Source organism: Pollachius pollachius, assembly GCF_949987615.1.
Source record: "Pollachius pollachius genome assembly, chromosome: 12".
Classification (NCBI taxonomy): Eukaryota; Metazoa; Chordata; class Actinopteri; order Gadiformes; family Gadidae; genus Pollachius; species Pollachius pollachius.
The window spans coordinates 18233424-18240028 of NC_136945.1; positions in this window are offsets into that span (position 1 = coordinate 18233424).

Below are 6605 nucleotides of genomic sequence, written 5' to 3' on the forward strand. Positions count from 1 at the left end.
AGCACCAGATATTATTTACAAAGCTCTTCCAAACGGTTTTTTAATGTTCATGTGTGATTTGTCAAAATTAAGTATTTCCTATATTTACTACCTTCTCCTGTTCCATTCGCTGTATGTCTTCCTCTGGCACATGCCGGGATCTTAAGTAATCACTTAGCTCATCCATTGTTTGACTGTTCAGAAAACCTCTGCTTCCCTGTTGAATAAAATCTAAACTTTAATATTACTTAAATAAATTAAATACAGCTGATCTGTACACAATAATCTTTCGTCACAGGTAATTTCATGTTTTAATAGAAAACAAAGACAAAACCTCTTAGTGTGCTCTAAATTCTTCACCTATGAAGAATGGCTCTTGGTTTTCTGATTTTCTAAAGCTACCCATACTGGTAATAATGGAAACAGAGCATTGAATTATTAGGTAGGCTACATTTCAAACTGTCTAAATATGTTTGAGACTGTAATAGAGTGGTCTTTTGTTGCCACCTTGTGAATGGTATAATTAGCTTGCATGAAGCTTTGTTGTTTTTTATTTAACCTGTATTTATACTTGTAATCTCATTGAGACAGGAGTCTCATTCTCAAGAGAGAACTATTAGACAACAGTACAACATTAAGTTACAGACAGACAGGACATTAAGGTTCGACAGTGTTTTGGGGGGGCTGACATTTTTGAATACATAACTACAGCGTCACCGTGTAAACTAGCAAAGCCTTACCCCGTGGAGACTATGACATAACGGCTCCCCACCACTGAATTTATTTTACAGTCTATGCTCAACACATGCGTATTATGAGTATTATTGTGAGTAGCAGATTACCAAACTGTGTCTCTGACAAGGTGCACGGTGTTTTCACTCCTCCATCACTGTGATCAGCGGAGATGGATTGTTTGTTTACATGTGTCAAATAGCAGCGGAAGAGCTACCCGCTAATTTTTTGATTGGCGGCAGGCTGCGTCCACAAAGACTACTCCCCCATACGTCAGACACGCCCTCGCCCATCCGTCGACGGAGGTAGTATGCAAGAGGCGTGACTCCGGAGACCCATCGAGCATTCACAGTTCTCCGTCGGGATGTCGGATACGCAATGCAATTCGCCTCCCGATCGATCTTATATGTTGACTATTAACCATGCAATTGAAATAATATTGTCTAATATTATTTGGTGTTTTATTAGTCCTTAATGTGCAAAGTAAACAATGTACAAAGTAAATAAGGTGCAAGTCAAACCGGGAAAAGTGATTCCGGAAATGATTTTGTTAGAGGACCAATCACAGCCCTTGCCGTCTCCGTCCGTCTCCGTTGCCTCGACGGATAGTCAAAAAATATTGGATTCGCACGTAGGCTCTACGTCAACGGAGAGGGCTCTGTGTCTACAGCACATTACGTAGTATAACCAGACGCATGCAGACCTGTACTGACACTGTTTTTAATATTGGTGTGAACGTAGCCTACTAAATAAATAGCTGGCCTACATTTTCAAAGCTACAGGAACAGCAGTGTGCGAAATACGGGGGGGTCCGGGGGGGGCTCGACCCCCCCGATTGAACCATGAGCCCCCCTGAAAGCCTCAAAAGCAAAATTTGAGGGGGGTCTCAAATTTTGTAAAAAAAAATAATACATATATATAATATATATATTAATGGTCACTTAAATGTTTTATGCTCACCATGTCCAGTATTCAGAATTCAAAACATTTTCTATTTTTTGCCGAGCGGAGCCAGCCAGTCCTGTGCTCTATGCAAATTAGCCATGCGCGCCAAACAGCGTAAAGACTAGTATAACTGTCGAGTTATACTAAAAATGGCTAGCAAGCAAAAGCGCTTGAACGTATCACCCACACAATTTGGATTCACATCCACGGTTAGACGAATGTGCTTTGTGTAGGCCTATGTGTTCAATACGTAGGCCTATCTGTCTGATCATATTTGCTGTAGATGGATGGTTAAATAATGTCACACGATCGGTTATACACTGCAGGCTCTCATTTGCAAGTGCACGGATTGCGTGCCAGTCTCCGATTAATTCAGCGGCATTTATTCAGTTGATTGCTCTGTAAATGCACCAGATTGGTGCCAATTATTGTCGTGTCTGCATTGTAATGCACAACTTTGCCTCTTGTTATAAAACAACGTGTATCCAAACAACTTTAGCCAATGCAACCTCCTATGTCAGTGTTGCTATGAATACTATGTTGGATTACGAAAAAGTGTTGGTGTGTGCGTTTGCGATGTCATGTAGACTATAGACTGATTGTCTTGGCTTGCATTCATGAAATATTGTACTGATAGGCCTACTGCATATTGACAACATTTAGATCGGTATTGCGCAAAAATCGGGAGATGGGGACCCCCCCGAATATGGACGGGTATTTCGCACACTGAGGTATTTCGCACACTGATAGCTGTAATTCTTACCTTATTCAGGGTTGCTTGTCTTTTGCATGGTTGGGGATGCCAGCGATGATGGTGACGATGAAGGGACCCTTGAAAACAGCGCACCTAGAGCGCATGCGCACTTCATATCTCTTAATTTCGACTTTTTATCTCATAATTTCGACTTTTTATCTCATAATTATGACTTACAATGGAGATTTTTTTAGATTTTTTTTTTTTAAATGTATTAATTTTTTTTTTTTACTGGCGGGAATGGGCTTCCATAGGTTGGTCGTAGAGCAAGCCACACTTTTGTAATCATGTGTCTGATTATTGTTTTACTTTTTCTTTCTCCCTATTTTGCGTAATTAACTACTGCTACAGTGTTTGAGTTATAAATACCTGTCCCGTGGCTGAAGAGTCGGCCATATATCAGTGCAGGCCACGCCTACTTTTAGAAAACAATCCGCTTCAGAGAACCCTAGAAGCTTACAAATTGGTGTGCCCATCAAGGACCTCCCCCTTAGGTAATATGGGAAGTCTTGTTTTGATAGCTTACAGAATCGCGTCACGGGGTCACACTGAGCAGGTGCTCAGCAGGTTTTTTTTTTTATAATAGAAGTTCAAAGAAAATTGTTGATATCGCTGCAGAACGATCCGTCCTATAAAACCGCACATTTAGCGAATGTTTTAGACTAGCAACATCGGACGATGAGGAAACGATCAAAGCAGCTTTGGCAAGAAAAGATAGTTCACTAGCTTTATGCCCGCTGGGCCAGCAGCCCGTGCTCTGACCTGCCAGTCTGCACTGGTTCTAGAGGAGTAACAAGGGCAGCACTTAGCTACTGGACTTCATGTGCCAGCAGCTACGTGAGAAGAAATGGTCTTCAATACATTGAAACAACATTCAACTAAGATAACACAAAGGTTTATTCACAAGCTTATAAACAAAGTAAATAAGCTTGTTGTTTTCTTTTGTTGATCGTGCCGCCTTCGTCACTCGCCAATGACTCGCAAGATATTCTGGGAGATGTCTTATAAGACTGGGTTTGAGTATTCCTACCCCTACCCTGCCCCTGCACGTGAACACCCAAAACTGAGGGGTAGGGCTAAGTGGTAGGGGCAAGGGGCGCATTGAAATCGGGCCCAAGTATGTACTAGACTGAGTAATTAATAGTATTGTGGAGTGTGTGGTTGAAGGCTAGTTTAGGCAGCCTCACCTGGTCCGAGTCAGACTGATTAGACTCTGGGCTGGGGGAGACCTGTTGTGCATTGAGCAAACAACGTGCAGCAGGTTAAACCAGCCATCACCACACACACTCATGAGTTCTACGACGTGCAGTATTACACACTCCTGTCCAGTTTGTTGCGGTATACGAGAAAAAAAAGATATATATATATATTGGTAATCTGCCAAGAAACAAAAGAAGTAGAAGAACATATTCAGAAGTCTCATTCATGGCATGTAGCGGCGGCATCAAACTCTAGAGCAAACCGGTTTCAGCGGCACCCCCCTGCGTCCTTGCCTGTAGGACCCATGAAGCCACCCAGGTGCTGAGTGGCAGCCTTAGCACTGGCGTGTGGATTCTATACGGTATCCACGCAATGGGTGTTGCGTTGTATGCAAGTTATTTTGAGCAGAGGGGAAGGCTTTGTTTTCCTCTAAGAGGTGTGTTACGATCATGGGGAACCAGTCACATGGAAGCTGCCCCTTCCTGCTCTCATTCCCACAGATAAAGCCTCCAAACAGGTTTGGAAGGCAGAATATAAGTCATTTATTTTACATTTAACGGAACAAAGCTGAACTTATGAGGAGACTCGCATGTACACATAACGCTTGAGCTGAGCAAGAAGTGGCCAGAAAACGTGGCTAACTTTTTATTTTTCTTATCCTGTGAGCTCAATCTAATATTTACTCGATCATATCAAACGACTTGCATGCTAGGAGCCATGAACACATAAACTCTACTATGACAACGGGTGATTACATCTCCCGCTTCTAATCAAACATCCCATGTGTTTCATAGCGCCCAAGTCCTTAAAATTTTTTTTTAATCCTCAATGCCTCGACTCCTACAAGGAACACAGACTCACAGGGATGGGTTCAGTGGACCAAGGACTCACAGGGATGGGTCGGATCATAAGTACTCTAGACCTTACGTTGAAGTTAAGCCATATGAACTAGATGTGGACTAGAACCAAGTGGACTAGAACCGCGTGGATTAGAACCAAGCCCCCATCTGGCTTGGCTCACCACTTCACCGCTTCAGTGACAGACCGCAGTCCTGATATCTTCACACACTCTGCTATTTGGTTAGTACACCCGTTTGCGTAAATACATGTTTAAAATCTATAGCAAGCATTCAATCATGAAGACAGAGAATGTTTACCCCTTGATGGTCTTTTTAAAGGCGATGGGAGACTTCCTGACATGTTAATTGCACTGGGCCGTTTCTGTGATCACATTCATCACAATGGTGGCTAACTGTAAATTAACCCCAATTCCCTGGACACACAACTGTGAGGCATATGGCCGCTGTATTGGCTTGCTCTGATTGGCCCCGTGGGAAACCCTCGTATCGCTGTAGTAATGTTCGTATGAATCATCGGCCCTAAGCTAGCGATACTGACAGACGTGGGCGGTTTTAAGTCATGCGTAGAGAGAAGGCCCCTTGGAAACAACAGCCATTGAATCGGTGCAGTCTTAGAGAGTGGCAATCTCCACTCTCTCAAATCTGCTTGGTTTAAGAGTGATGTGCAGAAAGGGTCAGTATGAGGCTTCATTGAACATGAAGGTTACAAAACCCCCACGGAGCACGGCCCATGCTACACGCCACCTCGTAACTTTAACTGGGGTCCTCCAGACAAGGACAGACTCAGTGCGGGGGGTTTACGAAACCCGTTTATTTTAGCAGTTGATTGATAACAACACAGGAGCTGGTGCCATGCAGAAGATCTGACCCCCCCCCCCACACACACACACACACACACACCCCTCTTACACACTTATTGTATGTTGTACGTCTTGGCACTTAATGAACACACCTATTGTTTGTTGTACGTCCTTGCACTAGTAGTCTGCATCCTGTGGCAGCTTAACCTAGCTATCTCTGTTGTATACGGGGAATGGGTAAACCTTGAGATTGTTAGGGCTTGGCCCTTGGTTCTATGAACATCCTTTCTGTACCGACAGCAATATATGGTTGTTTCTCTTTCTTCTGACAAATGTACTTATTGTAAGACGCTTTGGATAAAAGCGTCTGCTAAATGACCTTAATGTAAAATGTAAACGTTAATGATTGCTCAATGTGCATCAGGTGAGCAGCCTCACCCAGCCCATGGAGTCCAATCAGGCTGCCAGCCGTCATCCACACCAACACAGTTCTAAATAGATCTGTTCATCTCTGGAGTCAAAGACACTTGCCTACAATATCTTTTCTCTTTATAGTTCCACGGTAAATATTGGCAGCGATTTGCCAATCTGCATTCATGGCTGGCCTCCGTCCATTGTGGACAGTGGTGTTTACTCCTGGGAACCAGGGTTCATTTGAAGAGCCCCCCCCCCCCCCCCCCCCCCCCCCCCCCCCCCCCCCCCCCCGAGTAAAGGAGCTCCCCCCCAGACTTTAGGAGAGCCCCCCCAGAGTAAAGGAGACCCTACCCCAGAGTAAAGGAGCTCCCCCCCAGACTGAAGCCCTTCCACTCGTAAGAGAGCTGCTTTTGTTCCTTCTAGACTATGACAGAGAGAGACAGAGAGAGAGAGAGAGAGAGAGAGAGAGAGGAGTCTGTAGTTGGGGGTATAATGACATAGTAAACAACAGTAAGTGTTGCCTGAGTTGGCTTGTATCCACCATCAGTCTGCTACGTTGTTAGCCTCTGAGAGGAACTCAACAGCCAAGTGCATTGCAGTGTTATACGGAAATATCTCTCTGAGGGAAATCCACCCTCTCCTGGCAGCCTCCATCACCACAGAAAGGGCTTTTATTCTCTGTTTCTATAGTGTCAGAGACAGGGGAGCTCACAGCCACACTCCCCTCCCAGCAGAGCTTGACAGTTTGTGCCTTCATGTTATGAGTCTCCTGTAGCTCATAACAGGAGAGAGAGAGAGAGAGAGAGAGAGAGAGAGAGAGAGAGTATGTGATGAGAGAGAGAGAGAGAGCGAGAGAGTATGTGATGAGAGAGAGAGAGTGTATGTGATGAGAGAGAGAGATCAAGGCGAACGTTTAAAAGT